Source organism: Polistes fuscatus, unplaced genomic scaffold, assembly GCF_010416935.1.
Source record: "Polistes fuscatus isolate 324 unplaced genomic scaffold, CU_Pfus_HIC Scaffold10, whole genome shotgun sequence".
Classification (NCBI taxonomy): Eukaryota; Metazoa; Arthropoda; class Insecta; order Hymenoptera; family Vespidae; genus Polistes; species Polistes fuscatus.
Genome location: NW_025112998.1, coordinates 6977348 through 6996613, shown reverse-complemented (window position 1 = coordinate 6996613; position 19266 = coordinate 6977348). Strand labels below are relative to the sequence as shown.

At 35.3% G+C, this 19266-nt stretch overlaps 1 long non-coding RNA gene across 1 annotated transcript in view; it reads left to right on the top strand.

Annotated features, from left to right (window-relative positions):
- The first annotated feature begins 695 nt into the window (after window positions 1-695).
- The window catches only part of LOC122525984, a 35568-nt gene continuing 16997 nt past the window's right edge, over window positions 696-19266 (top strand). Inside the window, exon 1 of the long non-coding RNA XR_006305920.1 lies at window positions 696-2280. This is a non-coding gene — a long non-coding RNA (uncharacterized LOC122525984). The remainder of the gene's footprint in view (window positions 2281-19266) is intronic.

Sequence of the window (19266 nt, the reverse complement as noted above, 5' to 3'; positions counted from 1 at the left end):
CATCCGTTTAAGATATTATTTTCAACTGCGTCCGGCAAGTAAAGATATCATGCATTACTATCAACGACTGATTTGAAATCGTAACAAATAGATCCACGATTATTATCTTCATAGATATTATTCGGCATAATGTTGAATGTTTAAAACTATTTTTAAATATGCAAAATGGTATTATTTGCTACGCGGATAACATTGTTTTGATCGTATAAATTTGTCGAAAGAAGAACTATGTAAAGTAATATCAATTCAATCCGATGAAGTCGTCAAATATTAGAAAGGTAGATTTTTTATTTATCCAAGTTAACATCTGGCGACAGTAATGCATGGATCTTTTATTGCTATAAACGTTAAAGATTATTATATTTATGTAAGGGATATTTAATCGTATTAAATGTATATATCATAATAATCTCGTATAAGCAGTCTTATTCAGAGTATAGCATTTTTTAAAGGAAATTCCGCAGATAGATGTAAGCTAGAAGCTGTTAGTCCATTCGAATTAAAAGCGCGTCTTCAATGGCTGGTATTAGCTATCACGAATTTTTTAATGTTTATTCGTTTTTTTTTTGTTTAACAAAATTTCCACCGACGGAGCTTTGACCAAAAAAAAGAAATAATCCAAGCTTAGACGTTTACTTTGTATTTAAAAAAAGTGAGAAAAAAATCGCAATCGAAAAAAAAAATAATCGATAAAATAATGATCATTTATATTGTTATTATTGTTTGTTTAATTAATATATCCATATATAATATGGTGAATGTGATGTTAAGGAAAAAGAATACAACTTTTTTCTTAATATAATAAGGCAGGTTCGATATTAAATAAATAATAATAGACACGACTACACGCAACTACACAATTTCTTTACATTGTTACGTGCATACGTCGATTAAATAGTACGATTTAATTGAAACGACACTTGTGTATCCTTTCATGATTTCATATGTAAATATAAAGAAAAAGGAAGAAAAAAATATATATGAAAGAAGAAGTACGACGCTGTAAAATATATTAATTATTAATTATTATTAAAAACACTTATATACGATATCTCTTCACTTCACTTGTAATCTAAATGATTAATGCTAATGTGCTTGTAAGACCGCATGTGTACGACGAAATAGCTAATAACTAATGCAAAACATTTGGGCATAAATATCTGGAGGAATTAGAGAGACGAGAGAGAGAAAGAGAGAGAGAGAGAGAGGATCAAGATGAGTGACGGTGTATAATTAATGAATTAAATAATTAATCGAATTAAGGATTACGAAATAAATCTTATGTTCTTATAACGATATTATGGAAGAATGAGACTATATATGCAAATAAATTATATCAAAAAGTTACACGATAACGCGTCGTGCCTTTATTTTTTGAAGAATAAGAAATAGAAAGGTGGGGAGGGAAAAGGTCGTTTGAAATTTGGCGCCATTCGAAGGAGCCGGCTACGTCATAGTTTCGATCAGCCGTAGTACCAAAGGATTACGCGAGATGTCGTTAGGGGCGAGCACATCCGCAGAATCAAAAAAGACAGCTGGGAAGCGTAACATCACACATCGATTCGCGGTGGCCCTTCGGAGGTCGAAAAACTTTTTCGTAAGCGCGTCGAAAGACCGGCGGGAGGACCGAACGAACCACGGAACTAACATTAATTTGTGTTTTATTTGAGAAAAAGAAAAAAACTTTGTTTATCCATCGAGATACACAGTAGTAGATTGTCGTCGTCGTCGTGGTCGTTTCTCTTTCTCTCTCTGTATCTCCTTGCGTTTGGTGTTCAACGACGAGTCCAACGATCGCGAGAGAGGAACGAAAAGGACGAACCGAGTAGGAAGAGAGAGGAAAACGTCAAGGGAGAAAGAAAATAGGAAGAGGAGAGAAGGAGAGAGTTAGAAAGAAAGAAAGAGAGAGAGAGAGTGAGAGGTCCCAAGATTGGAGTGTGTCACGAAGAGAGAGAGAGAGAAAGAGAAAACTCGAAGTGTCAACGGTAGTGAAGAATGATAGTGAGGGTGTTTCGGAAGCCGGCTTGAAGGACGAGGACGGGGGTAGCAATAGCGGCGGTGGCGGCGGCAGTGTCAACGAAAAAGAAAGGAGCCATGTGCCGATAAGAAGAAGGAAGAAAGACTCGCGTTTAGATGTTATGCGGTCTTTCCTGTCACGAAGAGCAGCAGACACGAGCGTTCTCGTTGAAGGCACTTTTCAAGGCTCCGCCGACGACGAGCCACGTCGCCGAGGGAACCTATCCTGCATGTTACTGCTGCCGTGGAGGTCACTGCATTGCGGTCAGTACAACGAACTTTGACACCGTTCCTTCTACACTCTTTTACACCCTTGACACGCGAGAATCCCTCCTCTTTCTTTACCCTAAAGATCTACGTACACTTAGAACCTTCATTGCCGAACCAATATCCCTCTCTCTCTCTCTCTCTTTCTTTCTGACGCGCGCGTTTAACGAACCCATCCTTCCGTCTCTTTCAGTTCTTCATTTTTTCCGGTCAAACGATACGACCCTCATAGGGTTTGTTACCCTCTCGATGAGTGGCAGGACTATCGCGTGTACTATTCCAGGAAGACACTTTCTCGAATTCGCTGTGGTGTTAAAAAACGTGTATAGTTTTCGGTATCTTTAGTTTCTCCTCTTTTGGAATGCCAAACGGTCAAAAGTTATTTCATCGGGCTCTTAAGGGTACATTTTCAAAAAGATTTTCTTTTCATTTCTTTTGATTTGATTTTTCTTTTTCAACGAGACGATTAACGTTAATAATCGAACGTTCGATCGTTGGTAAAAAATAAAAACAGATAGGATTGCATGGTTGAAATTTGGTCGGTGCCATCGGGTTTGTATTTTTTTGTATTCGTTTTGTGAAAGATAAAAAGGAAGAAAGATATAAAAGAAGAGCATTATATATATCGGGTTATCGTTCGAAATTAGATAGAGAGTCGTTTTGTGTGAAAAGGTTACAAGATCGGGACGAAGGGAACTCGGTCACGTGAGCCGCGTTTTCGAGCCGATAATTTAATTTTGTTTTAAACACGAGAGAGAGAGAAAGAGAGGAGAGAAACGATCTGTACGATTTCAAATGATTAGAAGTAATTGTAATCAAAATGTTTCATTTTGTTCAAATAATAGTTAATTTTATCGGATGATCGAAAGGGGAAACCGTAGGAGAAAAGAGGATGGAAGGAATGATTAATGTTGGTAAACTGGTTTCTAAAATACAAATGCGTACGCGTACGGGTAACACGCGGTTATACGAAATTAGGATTAATTTTATATTTGTTGACACGCACGGTAGGATTAATGTTCGAACATTTAAAATATTTTCATTCGTAATACGTAAACGCGATCGTATAGGTGTACGAACGGATTCGACGTAATAATTTGATTAACTGTACTTAATCAAAATCATTTTTATGTTCGATGTTTGAAATGAATTATTGAAAAAAGAGGTTACACGGAAAGAACCCTCCTCTTTCACGGTATTTTATATTTTAATATCGAAATAAATTTCACACATCCATTCACGCGTTTTCCGATCGAAAATTTTTCCGGTTAATGGGTTAAATATATGTAAAGTACAGCACAAGTGATCGCGTTATTCCACTGCTCGTTATTAAAAGCCTCTTTATTTTTTCTCCCTTGAAATATTTTAGTCAACAACGAAGTTTCGATAATTCTTCGAATTAAGTGCAGTCAATTACGTTATAGTATAGTCGGTCGTTATTTGAACTTCTTTTAAATAGCAAGCGTTAGGTCTTAAGATTGTAGAGAGTATTCCGCACAAGGGAATTGGATATTTTCCAAGCGAATATTTAACTTGTCTGACGCAGAGAGAAGAATACTTTTATTTATATGCGTGAGTGTATTAACACTCCTATATAAATCGTTAAGTTCATTAATTCTGTTCGAAATTATTTCTATCGAGAGAGAGGAGCTAACGATGAGAGTAATAGAACATGAGATTTGATTTTAGGACAATTGGAGTTTAAGGGAGGGTGTTTTATACGTGTATATATATAATGATAATAATAATAGGGGGCACGGGGTGGATGGTAAGAGTGGAACGTAAAAACGAGTTAAAAATTTGTTTCGATCGAACAGAAATATATATATATATTAGTAATGTAGGTAAAAGCACGAGCGCATGTTAGCAACCAAAACTACGAGTTGCGACTAGCAAATACGTAAGAGTACTTCCTTTCATTTTAAATCCGCGATTTATTTTTCCGATAAAACGCAAAGAAGTAGTTTGAAAAATCTCAAGCAAAAGCAAAAATAAAAGCAAAAGTAGAATGAAAAGCAGTCGAGTAGAGCAGTGGATGTCCAGTCGAATCTCAATGCGACTTGTTTCCGTCCTCGGTTGGTTCGGCTCGGTTCGGCACGAATCGGAACTAAAGTCCGATTGTTCTCTCGACGCATCCTCCTCGGAATATTTATCATTCGTGTGCAGTTGTAAGAGATGGGAGAGGAGAAAGTGTGGGAGGAAGAGAAAGAGAAAGAGAAAAAAAAAAGAGGGAAAAGGGGCAGGCGGAGTAGGAGGGTTGAGGAGGAGGAGGAAAAGGAAAGAGAGGAAGAATCATGGGGCACACGCGGTCTTCTCTCTCACATCTTTAATAACGGGGAAAGCTGTGCGCGCGAGCGCTCGTATTGATTTTGAGTATAAGGTGTCGGCACCGTGGCAAGCCGTTTCCAACTCGTGCCGATGGAGATTAATGAAAAGGCGCGTCCTGACTTTTCCACCGTTTCGTGCATTCGAAATACACTGAAAACGCAAAAGCTTTCTCTCTCCCCCTATCCACCTCCCCCCGCTCCTCCGCCCTTCTCTATCTCCCTTTTTCCGTTAGCTGTGTATTTATGTGTTCTCTCTCTCTCTCTCTCTTTTTTTCTCTCTCATTCCATCTTTATATATGTAGGTTTTTCTTCTCTCTTTTTCTCTATCTATCTACATCTACGTACTTTTCTCTATATATCTCGCTAGTCGGTTGCTCTTTCATTCGCGGTCTACGGTTCTTCCCCTCTTCGGATAAACGTGGAATCGCGAACGTTGGATCTTTCGAATGGCCATTCGTGGCCATTCGTAATCCCGTAATACCATTGAGGTAAAGTCCCACGACGTGCCTTTGGATTCCTCCTTCCTTCCTTCCTTCCTTCTTTCTTTCTTTCTTTCTTCCTTTCTTTCTTTCTTTCCATCCATCCATCCTTATTTACTTGCCGCTTGCTTCTCCGATCTATCTCTCGCTTCGTACCTTCGTTCGTTCTCTTGGGAAGAGTTCAAAGGTGTAATAGAACGTTTCTATAATTAGCTGCGTGCCGATGACGATTCACGACGACCACCCTCCCTTTGATTTCCTTTCCCTTTCCTCGCGCGTTCCATCTTTCTTTCTCTTTTTATCTTTAATTCTATCTCTATCTCTATCTTACATGCATTTTAATCCTTAAAGATATTATCAAAGATGAAATTTCGTTGGAAAAAAAAAAAAATGTATTAGCAATCGATGCATCGTTTTTCGTCTGCGATTTTTTCTTTCTATCTTTCTCGACAAACGTATGAGATATTTTATTCGAGTGATTATTGAAATTGATAACGAAAATTAATTAGTTTTTAGGCATATAATACGATCATTAAGTTCTTTTCTTATAATTTTATTCGAATTGCTTTTTCTCGTTCGATCGTCGCTTATCTGATTTTCTTTCTCGCATCGTTGATTCACCATGACGGCAACTCGATAACAATATTTCGCCAATCGATAGCCGGCCTTCGGGGAACAAAAGCCGAGGGCGTCCTTTAAGGGCCACTTCCAACGACGTCAACGTCGTTTCAAATTTAGAAGCGCGCGCGACCGCTCGCTCGGTCGGAGTTTAACGATAAAGCAAGCGGCTTTGATTTCGAAAAGCTATTGCAAGAAGAAAGGAACGTGGAATGTACGTGAAGAAAACAACAACAACAACAACAACAACAAAAAGGAAAGAAGAAACAAAAAGTTCGCTTGTTACGCGACGCAAACGTGTATGAACCCTCGACAAAAAAAAAATTAACGACAAATTCCCCGGGAAAATAGATCGAACTAGGAAAAACGGTGCACGTTGACAAAAAAAAAAAATCAAATAAAAAGCTTCCCCCCTTTTCTCTATCTTTTTTCCTTTTCCCGCGTTTACCTAGACACTCCATTTTCGATTTACATTAGATCGTTCTAGGACGCGCATAGATACATATGTTAATCCTCTCATTCGTTTGGATCCTTCGTAATCGACATATATATATATATATATAAACTTGGATAAACTTGTTCATGGTATATGTAGCATGGTATTACACTTTACGTAACTATCCCTAACTTTTTTACATCTTTCTCTCTTCATTTTTTTTTTTTACTTCTTTTTTCTTTGACTTTTTTTTTTCTCTCTCGTAGTACTCACGGCTCTATGGGCTAAGAATTAATTGGCCAGCCGATATAGCGAATATCCGATGCGGAGCGAAGTAACTGAAGTACTTCTCGATAAAAGTCTGCCGCAGTCTCTTTCTATCTCTCTCTCTCTCTCTTTCTCTCTCTCTTTCTCTCTCTCTTTCTCTTCTTCTTCCCTTTTCTTTCTTTCTTCCCCCTTAGGATCGACGTCGATCTTTCTCTCGTTCAAGAAGAGGCAGGATCGATCGATTGGACGGTTGGTTGGTTGGTTGGTTCGTTGGTTGGTTCGTTGGTTGGTCCTCTCCGAGATGTAGAGTCAACGTATACAGGGTGACCTCGCTTAACTTTATAAGCTCGATCTCTCTGTTATATCATACATATATATACATACATATGTAAAAGCTCATCTGAAAAATTTCTTAGTCACTCAAGAATAAGATGCTACGCGAAAAATCGATTTTTTATTCTACGACGTACATCTTTTATGTAACAGGAATCTTCCTTATTTTCTTTATGGAATTTTAGATTTTTTTTTCTTCCATATTACAAAATTGTCATAAAAATCGAGGAAAATTCTTGTCTTGTCTTCGATTGATTAAGAAATTTGTATCAATTTTGGCATTAAAATGATGCTTCTTTTAATCATCTTTTAATCATCGAATTATGCTCAAGGAAAGCAATGCGAACAACGAATAATTAATAATAGTAATGGGTAAGCAAACTAATATATTCTATCCAACCATAAATCCTTATTTTCTTTATGGAATTTTAGATTTTTTTTCTTCCATATTACAAAATTGTCCTAAAAATCGAGGAAAATCTTGTCTTCAAATAATTAAGAAATTTGTATGAATTTTGGCGTTAAAACGATGCTTCTTTTAATCATCGAATTACGCCCAAGGAAAGTAATGCGAACACCGAATAATTAATAATAGTAATGGGTAAGCAAACTAATATATTCTATCCAACCATAAATCCTTATTTTCTTTATGGAATTTTATATTTTTTCGTCCATATCACAAAATTGTCTTGTCTTCGATTGATTAAGAAATTTGTATGAATTTTGGCGTTAAACGATGCTTCTTTTAATCATCGAATTACGCTCAAGGAAAGTAAATTCGAACACCGAATAATTAATAATTGTAATGGGTAAGAGCAAACAAATATATTCTATCCAACCATAAATCCTTATTTTCTTTATGGAATTTTATATTTTTTCGTCCATATCACAAAATTGTCTTGTCTTCGATTGATTGAGAAATTTGTATGAATTTTGGCGTTAAAACGATGCTTCTTTTAATCATCGAATTACGCTCAAGGAAAGTAAATTCGAACAACGAATAATTAATAATAGTAATGGGTAAGAGTAAACAAATATATTCTATCCATCCATAAATCTTTATTTTCTTTATGGAATTTTAGATTTTTTCGTCCATATTACAAAATTGTCTTGTCTTCGATTGATTAAGAAATTTGTATGAATTTTGGCGTTAAAACGATGCTTCTTTTAATCATCGAATTACGCTCAAGGAAAGTAAATTCGAACACCGAATAATTAATAATAGTAATGGGTAAGCAAACAAATATATTCTATCCATCCATAAATCCTTATTTCTTTATGGAATTTTAGATTTTTTCGTCCATATTACAAAATTGTCTTGTCTTCGATTGATTAAGAAATTTGTATGAATTTTGGCGTTAAAACGATGCTTCTTTTAATTATCGAATTACGCTCAAGGAAAGTAAATGCGAACACCGAATAATTAATAATTGTAATGGGTAAGCAAACAAATATATTCTATCCATCCATAAATCATACCTAAAGAAGAAAGTTGTAGCGTTACTAGGAGGAAGTCGAAGCACGATTAAGTTGCTCGTCCGTCTTTCCCTCTCTTCCTCTTGTAAGAGGAAGGAAGAGGAAGTGCAAGTGGAAGAAGGAAGAAAGGAGAGGCCGCTCGTATTTGGTATCACGGTCTCGTGCATGTGCATCGCGTATTCCCGAAGAGCAACTAATCAAGTTGATCGAAGGAGAGGCTAAGGGGGTGAAGGAAGGGGGTGGAGGAAGGGAAGGGTAGGATCGACTTCGATCGATGTTTCGACTCTCGTGGATACGCTCTGCACGTCCTATCCCCCTGTCCACGGAAATCGCTGAAAAATCTCGATGAAACGACCGACGTCGACGGTCTGTTGTCCTAGATTTTTATTCGATGTTACTCTTTTCGACAGAAAGAAAACCAATGTCCTCCTACAATCCGCATATTCTTTCGAGAGTTTATTAAATTATCTATATACTCTGGATTTCTAGGATTTATGGATCGTCCGTTGTGCGAGCTCTTTCCAAACAATTCGATTATTTATTTATTTATTTATTATTATTATTATTATATGCCAGTCAAATCGATTTTCAAGTAGACGATGAGACGATTTAAATAAATTAAATTGAATTTTATTTTAACTCGGTGATTTTCAATTTCTTCACTTATGAAAATCGATCAACTGTACTGACTCGTTAAAGTATGAAAGGAGTACTTCATTTTATAAGATTAGTATGAAAAATTCCTAGAATTGTCTAATTGCTAAGGAATCGCGACGACTGTTGTCTTGAGCATCGTTCGAACGTTAATAAAAATAAGTAAGTCGTTTTATAAACACTCGGTTTTCTTTCGTGAGTAACTTCTTTGAATTATCAACAACAAAAATATTTTCTTAGAAAGATCGTACCGTTTGTGTACTTTTAGTAAGAATGTTATTCGATCGATATCTTTTTCTGTATTATTGAAGTGTATTTTTCGCTAGAATTGATTTTGTCGAGGAATGGAATTATTAATATTGTTTATGCACGTTTAAATATATGAAATTTTATTAATGAAATAAGCATGAGAATAAGTACGATCATGAAAATGTTTTTTAATAGAATTTATCCTAAAAAGCTTAGTTATTACGTGTAAGTTTTAACGGTATAACCGTACACATATAGGTTTACCTAGACGACGTTGACCGTTATGTCGTAAATTCAAGTACCGGTAATAAAGTCGAATAAAAATTCGCTCCCCTGATATTTATGTTTCTCGAAAATTTTTCAACTATCCGTCGACAAGTTTTTCTTCCATTACGCCGAACGGTTAATTTCTTCAACGATATAAATCGCGATGTGCTTTCGCGGAAGGAAAATCGGACCCAGTTATTTTCAGATTCTCTAATTTTGATTTCCAACGTGGTAAGCAAGCAAGCAAGTGTCTAAAACATCCACGACAATTCGTAATATTAAAAAAAAAAAGTTTTAAAACCGTTGACCTAGATACACCCGCGTTCCGATCATTTCTTTCTCCTCCCCGATGCGTCACGTAACAAACGCGTCTAATATCAAACCGTTTTTATTCGACCACTCTTCTTCGTTTGGTCGACACAAAGCTTGTCCGTTCTTTGGAAAATAAAAAAAATGATTCCCTTGGCCAGTTCAGGCGATTCGGGACATTGGTCTTCCTCCAGTGGAGCCATTTTGTTTCCCCCCTTACTGAGGGAGGAAAGAAAGAGAGATGGAAAGAAATGAAAAAAGGAATCCCGTATCTGGCAAATGCGTCTTGTCGTTCGATCAAAGTCTTCCGTCGTTGTTATCGACGATAATCTCGCGTACTTTTTCGACCCTTTTTCCTATGCCTTAACACGAGCGTATCGTTATTACCTTTATATATCAATGACCATCGAGTTTGTACCAAAATTGAAATTTGAAGATGATCTTTTTTTTATTAAGTACCGAATTCAAAGGAGTATACCCCAATGTGTGTATTTGTTTTTTTTATATGAATGTTTCGGTAAATTGAAAAAGAAAAGAGAAATAGGAGAAGAAAAGGAATAATATATTTGTCGTTTGACAATAAAGACTCTCTTAGAAGGGACCGGTGGTGTCTAGGGTAGGTAGTAGGTTTTATTTATTTACTCGTTAAGGTTCGATCGTCGGAAAGGCCATTTCTCTTCTCTCAGTTCGGTAGGGCTGTCACAGTGGTGCCCTCTCGATTCAGTGGGGTTGTGCGCGCGCGAAATACGGATGGTGGTGTGGACGGTGGGCTGAACGGGGGGTAGTGGTGGTGGTTGGACGGGGGGTGGACGATGGTGCGAGCAAGTTCTACGGGCGGAATAAGTTAAGTCGGCTCAGCGAAGCGTTCCCATTCAATGCGGATAAATTTTCTATAAATCGTGTCGAGGCAGACGGGTTAAAGGAAGCTACCTACTCACCTACCCACCCACCCACTCACCTATTCGGGGAAAAGGGAAAATTCTAATCGTGTCCTCGCACTTCCCGAAACACACCTCGGCTTTTGTAATATTTTATTTCCTTCTAGAATCGTTGCCACAAATGAGCAAATAGAGTTGAATAAATTAATTATACGAATAATAATTATATGCGATTGTTATTTTCGATAATTGACCATTATTTATATTAACTTTAAAAAACAATTTATTACACTGCTTGGATAGTAAGTAAGTAAGTAAGTAAATAAGTAAGTAAGTAAGTAAGTATGTACTTATATATATATATCTGTACTCGCGTATCTAAGTGTGTGATGAATGTGTTTGTGTATGAGAGAGAGAGAGAGAGAGAGATAGAAAGCACGTTGAAACTCCTTAGAAAATAGATGTAATTCCATTGGACGTACCGAACGTTCCGCGCGCGTTTAACTCGCGATCTTCCCTTATCCCATAGATAATATATAGGTGTATACATGCGCATCTGCATAGAACGTATACCTAAGCTCGCCAGTTCTAAACCTAATATCGCACCTTGTCGTCTAACGTCGGTGATTCTTACGCATTTATAAATACACGGGTATCGTTGCATCTACGTGTTAGCAAGAGTAGACAGAATTAGATTAACAATAAGATTTATTTAACACGTTCGTTACTAACGCAATATTTCCATAAATCAACCCGTTCAACTGACGTAACCTGTTCTACTTTTTTCTTTCTTTTTTTAAATATTTTTTTCAAAAGGAGGAGATACACGGAAGAAGAGTTTTCTGGCATTATTTGAAATTATCTTTCGCGCAAATAGGATGAATTAATTGTGTTTAGACGATTAGAAAAAATGATAAAATTAACCATATAGGTTAATCGTACAAGAGTATATAAATACTCACGATTATTTTCTATTTCGAGGAAATTTAAATAGTTTGTCCCCTGTGTGTCTAAAAAAAAAAAAAAGTATTTACAAAATGCAGCATCTTTCCAAATTGGGTTACCAAAGGAATGCTAATTCGAGAAACGTTGGATTGCTAATTTAAAGAAATTATGCAATCAGTGCATAAAGTTAAACACTTTTTATTAGTCTTTTTTTTTTTTTGTAGATTTACAGAAAGAATATATAAAATGGATATGAATTATTAATAATAGTCACATGAAAATATAGTTACAACGTGATTCGTATTACATTATGCCAAATTAGAATTTATTTTAATTTGCTAAAATATATGTTGGTATGTTTAGGAAAAAAAAAATAGGGGCGAGGGGGAGGGGATGGGGTGGGGTAAAAAATAGAAAAATAAGGCGCGTAACCGCATTGCGGATATTCCGTACGGTCGACGACGAGATTAATTCGTCTCTCTCTTCTTTCGAAGAGTCTTCTATGGGGTCTCGAGGCGAACGTACCTACTTACCACTTTTCTTTTCTTCCTTCCCTTTTCTCTCTACTTCGTCTCTTTCTTCTCTTTTTCTTTGTTTTTTTTCGTGCTCCATTATCGACGCTCGTACGACTCCGGGAGTTTCGCGGTAAATAGGAGTTTGATTGGGACACAGGGAATTTCAATCGTAGTTGGCCGTGCGAGGAGAGTGCATGGAAGAGGAGAATGACGACGACAACGACGACGAAGACGACGACGAAGGAGGAAAGGAAAAGGACGAAGAGGACGAATACGAGAACGGAGACGTCGTTTCACGACGACTTTGCTCGTAAATAACATTTGCCTCCTCGCGTACGAACGAAGTTACGACCACGGAACTTTGTGCCAAGAGAGTAGGGAGAGGAACAAAGACGGGGAACGATGCACGCGAGCAAACGACAATTTACAAACGCGAATAAAGCTGGCCCGGTATCCTCCGATACGAGAAACAAAATTCATCTATATACATATATATACACGCATACTATCTTATATATATATACATATATTATATAATATATTCACGCAAACTTATATATTTATATGTTACCTATACATATTTATTTGTATGAATTTTCCTTTACATGCGAATACGAATAGGATACATGCATGTACAACGTATGCATATTCGCATTTGTATATTAATATATGTATATGTAAATGTGTGTAATAGTAGTAGTAGTATATAGGTAGGTAAGAGATACTATAAATGCATCAAGGTAGAAGGAGTTATAAAGATTTATCGGTCTTCCTTGCTCGTCGATCACAATATAGTAAGCGAACCTTCCCAGCTTTCGATATCTCTTAACGCGGTAAATTTGAGAATCGACGGTTCTCTGGAAAAGCATACGTAATGTTACATAAAGCGTTGTAACTCCTCGTTTGGCTTAGAAATTCACGCGTTTGACCGAGAAACGTGAAAGCAAGCACCCGAGAAACTTTCGTCGAGGTAAACGAGCCATCTCGAGGACGTTCTTTCCCTCCCCCCTACCCCCTACCCCCTCCTCTTCTTCTTCTTCTTCTTCTTGACCGCGATTCTTTCTAATTATATTCCACTGTAAGAAGTCGCGTTTGCCATGTACCTTCTCGAGGTACTCTACTCCTCTCGCGTGTAGGTTATTACACCCAGAACCTTCCCATTATTTCCTTCATTTCACTTTAATGAGAAAATTTTTGGCGACAATTTGAATTCTTCCCATTTGACATATTATTTCTTTTTATTTAATTTATCGAAGACGAACGAACGAACGAACGAACGAACAAACAAATGATATTATCCTTATGAAACTTATTCATTTTGATTAGTTTGATTAAAAAGGAGCAATGTTGCCAGGAACTGGTTTGATAGTTAAAGAGCAAAGAGTTTAACGTGCCAGCAAAATTATTATCGTGTAATAGCTATATTGCCATTGCTATTTCTGACTGAGTCCTTTGGAGCTTTGCAAAACTTTTTAATTATCTCCTTAATCTCGAAATTCTAATTTTCCGTTGCACGAAACTCCTTTTCGATTTTCCCTTTTTCTTTTATTTTAACTTTATCATCGTCGTTGTCAAAGATTAAACGACAAAGAGAGAGAGAGAGAGAGATAAAGATTCGTCAGCGAAAACTCGAAGATCTCCAAACTGTCGTAGAGAGTTTTGTCAATAATTACAAAGAAGAAGGGGAAACTTTTACGAGATACTCTGGAAGAATTTACTCGAAGGGTGCGAGCAAGCTACGAGGATATATTTATCGTTTCCGCGTGTATCCTGTTCCTGACGTTTAAAACACACGATCCCGAGTCTCGTCTATTTATGTGTTCACCAGAAGCTTCTATCTTCCTCTCCAATAAAAAATTCTTTATCGTTAATTGCACTTTTCTTAAAATACGAACCAGAAATTTTATTGTTTACCATTCGTTACTAGATATCTCACCATGTTATATACAGGTATACCTTATATATTAATATGATAAATTATTTTTCTTCTTATAATCGTGTTGCAGTCGTGCTTATCGCTCTTTGCGAATTTCGAGAATAATTTGTCGACGTATTGCGCGTTTTTTGGTAAATTCTTAACAAATATTCTAAAATATTCTATAATATAAATTACATATATATACTATTATAGAACCATTATACTTTTATCTACTTTCTGTGCGTTACTACTATTATAATGATAAATTTAATAATAATTACATAATTTTATTTTCCGTTTTGTTTCACCTATATATATCATATTGTATTGCACTGTAATTAATGGCCTTTAGGGAGCTTAGGCTCTAGGGTCAATAAAATCTTATTAATTAATTAAATAAATAAATAAATAAATATTAATAATTGGTTCATCGGTATATTCATATTAAAACAATTTATAAAATAAAATCTACTTTTTGTGTCTAAAATATTCTATAATATTATTACATATATATACTATTATAGAACCATTATACTTTTATCTACTTTCTATGCGTTACTACTATTATAATGATAAGTTTAATAATAATTACATAATTTTATTTTCCATTTTGTTTCACCTATGTGAGATGCGAGCACCTCCAAGCCAAACACTTAAGTAGGCGTTCGTGAGGAGATTGGACGGTGGGCCCTGGATAGCTCAATGGTTAAAGACAGTCGCCCGGAAAGCGGAAGATCCGGGTTCGAGTCCCGGTCCAGTCTGTCCAACGGCCCAATTTTTTCACGAATCCTACACCTATATATTTTATTATACTGCACTGTAATTAATGGCGTTTAGGGAGCTTAGGCTCTAGGGTTAATAAAATATTATTAATTAAATAAATAAATAAATAAATATTAATAATTGGTATATTCATATAAAACAATTTATAAAACAAAATCTACTTTTGTGCTTTGACGGTACGATTTTAATAGGAGGTAAATGGAAAGATAAGGTATCGAAAGAACATTATAAAGGAACGATTTAACGTTGGAGAAGAAAAATTGTAGCGAGTATAGGTATGTGTATATATCTACGTACGTTTAACGAGGACACGGTGCATAAGATCGTTACTCGAGCGCATCGTACCGTGTCGTGTCATCTTTCACGTAGCAACGCGTCGAGTACGACGCTCTGCTTTGCTACTCGTAGTTTTTGCAGAAAAGGAGCCTCGAGTGGAGCTTTTCTCAAGAAAGAAAAAAGGAAAGAGAAAGAACGAGAGAGAGAGAGAGAGAGACTGCTATCTTAGAAAGATTCGATTTTATTCATACATGTTTATATAAAACGCGTATACAGGTATGCATGCATGCATGCATGCATGCATGTAAGTACTTGTATAAATATATTCAGTAACGACACGGCACAAATTCGCGAATGTATTTCTTATAAGAGGAAAAATAAGTTTAAATACGGGAAGTGTATCACTTAAAATCGTACACCGTTACCTTTAACTAGATTTTTGTTTCAAAACTATCGATATAAGTGTGTTTGTAATATAAATAATCTAAAGATAGAATACCTTTATTACATGTTTCATGAATTTAACTTGAAAGAATTATTTATAACGAATTAAGCAAATACGAAAGTAATATACGGAAAACGTCCCTTCGTAAAAATCTTATTTGTTGATGATATAATTGTAAAAAATAGAAGAAAAACGTTACTATTCGAAATATTAGTAGAGTACATTGGAGTGTTCGATATAGTTTAAATAATTGTTAATTAATCGAAAGAAATGTATATTGTAGTTTAGAAGCACTGGGTATATGTTCGATGTACCGTTTTCTTCGAAATCCAACAATAAACTGACACATTATCCTCTATGAAAGTCAGTTAAAATTCTTTTATTGATTCTTGTTTATATGACTTTCAAAACGTCATAACGAAAATAGTATATGTTATAAATGAAAATAAATCATTCTAACGATGGATTTCGAAGAGAACTGTACATTGTGTGTGAATTAAATACTTTATCCTATTAAATTACAACATACATTTTTTTTCGATTAATTAACAATCATTTAAGGTATATCGTGGATTGTTTTAACGTTTTTGGCCAACGATGACTTTGAGTTGAAAATTTTTATCTAATAAAATATCATAAAATAAAATAAATAAATAATAAAATAATAATTAAAATAAAATAAAATAAATAAATAATAAAATAATAAATAAAATAAGATAAAATAAATAAATAATAAAATAATAAATAAAATAAAATAAAATATCAGATAAAATATCTAATAAAATAAGATAGAAATTGTTTAATATTCCAAGTGTATTAATACGTATGTAATGTATAATCTATAAAGGTATATTAATTTATATATTCATATATAATATTTATAATTTATAATTTATATATAATATTTATTAAAATTAAATTTAAAAAATTAAAATTTATATATAATATTATAATTTACTTTTTGTTTTAAGTGACGCTGTATATTTGAATCTCAAAGATAATATTTTTATTATTTGTAAAATACCATACCGAGAGGTTTTAGAAAAATTAGTTTGTTTCTTATGTAACTCTCGTCGATATAAATTCCGATCTCGTTTTCTTCTCACTCTTTTTTTCTTTCTCTCTCTCTTTCTCTCTCTTTGAATATCTTTTCTCCCTATCTTTTTCTTCAAGCTCAGTTCGATTTTTAAATATTTAACACCACGACACCGGAGAGGGGAAAAAAAGCGAAGTCTAGACGTTGACTTCTTGCTATTGGTATAGATATAATATATGCGTACATATTTATAGAGATCCGCTCTCTCGCAAAGATACAACTCGTAAATTATCGCGAGATGCTTTTCGCATACTAGAGAGAGAGACCAAAAGAATTCCCGAAACGATATCGAGTTTGTTCGATGAAATCGAACTGTACGAAACAAATTTAGGCCAAGTTCTACAGAGACCTAGAAGCAACCCTTAAAACGAGAACGAATTCGGATTCCCATGCTCGACCCAATTGTTCTTTTTCAAATAATTCGCAAAAACTTTCCACGAGCCGTATGTTGTTTATATTTTAAGTACGAGAGTTCTTGCCATTGATATAAAAAAAAATAAAAAACGCAAATAAAAAACAAGAAACATGCTTTGAAAATTTCAAATCGACGGTTCGAACTACGGCTCGAAATACTTGGAATTCCATAGCTCACATTTTTTGTCTTTTTTTTTTTACATAACCGATAACAACATTTACGATGGTTACGTGCATAGACTGTTTAAAGTAGAGACACCCTGTATACACGACGTACATCGCGCGTCTATCGAATACCAACTACGAGAGAGAGGAGAGAGAGAGAGACTCCTCGAGAACTAGGAAAACGTCTTTAGATCGGGGCTAGTTTCTCAAAATATTTGCCAACGAATCGGAATCGACGAAGCGATCTGTTCGTAGATCGTCGTCGTCCAACCAACAACCTTAGACCGTTTTTGCTTGCTTCCTTCCTTCCTCCTTGCATCGCATGAAAAAGAGAAAGATTGAAGTTTAGATGGCAATGTGCCGATGGATGCCAAATAAGTTTATTGAAAAATATGTAGATAACTCTTGAATATAACTCTCTTTTGTGCCTTTTATTCGTTTATTATTTCTTTCTCTTTTATTTGTACCATCTGTCTAGGTCTTCTCTCTCTCTCTCTCTCTCTTTCTCTCGTAGTTTCCGTCTCTATATCTTTCTCTGTTTAACTCGGAAGAGAGAATATTGCCTTTTCGACATCGTGCAAGCAAAATCCTTTTCTCTCGCTCTCGAACACTCGCTGGAAATTGCCTCTGCTTATATCGGCTTACCGGCGACTTTGCAGCGTCTGGCTGGTCCTTTTCCTCTTCCTCTCTCCCTCCCTTTTCCTCTTTCCCTTGGAAGGTTCCACTAGCCGTATGTCGTCAACGCGATGCGTCGTCTTCCTTCTCTCCGGAAAGCACGCGACGCGTTAGAATCTCTCGTATTCGTATTCGAGACTCGCTCGTTAAATGCACACGCTACACAACCACAAAGATGCACGCTTATGCACGCTTGCTTGCTTGCTTGTTTGCTTGCTGCTTGCTCACTTGCTTGGTTGGTTGGTTGGTTGGTTGCTTGGTTCCTTGGCTAGCTGCTGTAGACGATGACGTCCAACGAATGTACCTCCTGGAATTTCATCCTTTAAGACCCTTCTCTCTTTACCCGATTTTCCTTATGTTTCATCTTATTAATACATACGTACGGTTATTCTTCATATTCTCAATATTATTATTATTATTATTAAAATAGGTATCTTAGGAAATTTGGACCCGGTTAGAAATTGTTTTTCAACGTTAGTTTGATCTCGTTATACCTTTTCGTTCCTTTCATTGGGATTACATTAGCGACTGAAATTTTTATTATGGTTTATTGATATATATTATATAAAAAATTAAAATTATTATTATTGTTATTATATGAGCCGTTCAGTGCACACATCGATTAACTCCATAAAACAAAATGTCGAGAAATGTACATTGTTTTTTAAAATTCCTGTTATAATATAGATTCACATATATAATGTAGAATGCATAAATACAGATGTAGCTTTCATTTAACGGTGTATAAAATTAACTAAAAAGAATAGGTAGAAAATAATCGTCAGTAATGTTGAAATAAATTATTTATTTTTCAATGGCCAAAAAAAATTTTACCGTTTAATGGTGTTAATCTTTATTATTCGGAAAAGTTATTATAAATATAAAAAGTTATGACTATACCAAGTGCTTTGACACGTAAATTTAAAATTTTTCAAAAAGTATACAAAAATACACGTGTAAGGTAAAGATTTCGTTTATTTATATTTTACGTTCTTTAATTCGTTCATATTGCGATAGAATGAAAGGAAATTTGATTCTAATTAATTAAAAAATAATGAATCAAAATGATTAGGCTATAATTTTGATTATTTATTTCATACAATTGTCAATTGTTCGCAGTAGCCAATACGTTCATACCGATCGTGCTTTCACGTCGTATATTCTTTAATGTTTCACGGATGCACACCGATGGGTGCGGCCCAAAGACAAAAGAGTCAGTCACTTTTCTTGTCTCTCGATCTTGCGTCATGTTTAATCCACTTCCTGCATCTAGAGTTAAGGTCCAACTGGAAACACTCGAGTGTTTTTCTTGTGTTACACACACATACGCGCGGTATACCATATGGATAAAGCTCGGTGAGTGACTTCGATATTTTCTGCCGCGTCATCCATAGTCATCATTTTCTTCTCTAGAAAAATACTTCCTTAAATCTTTTACTATTATTATATATATATTTT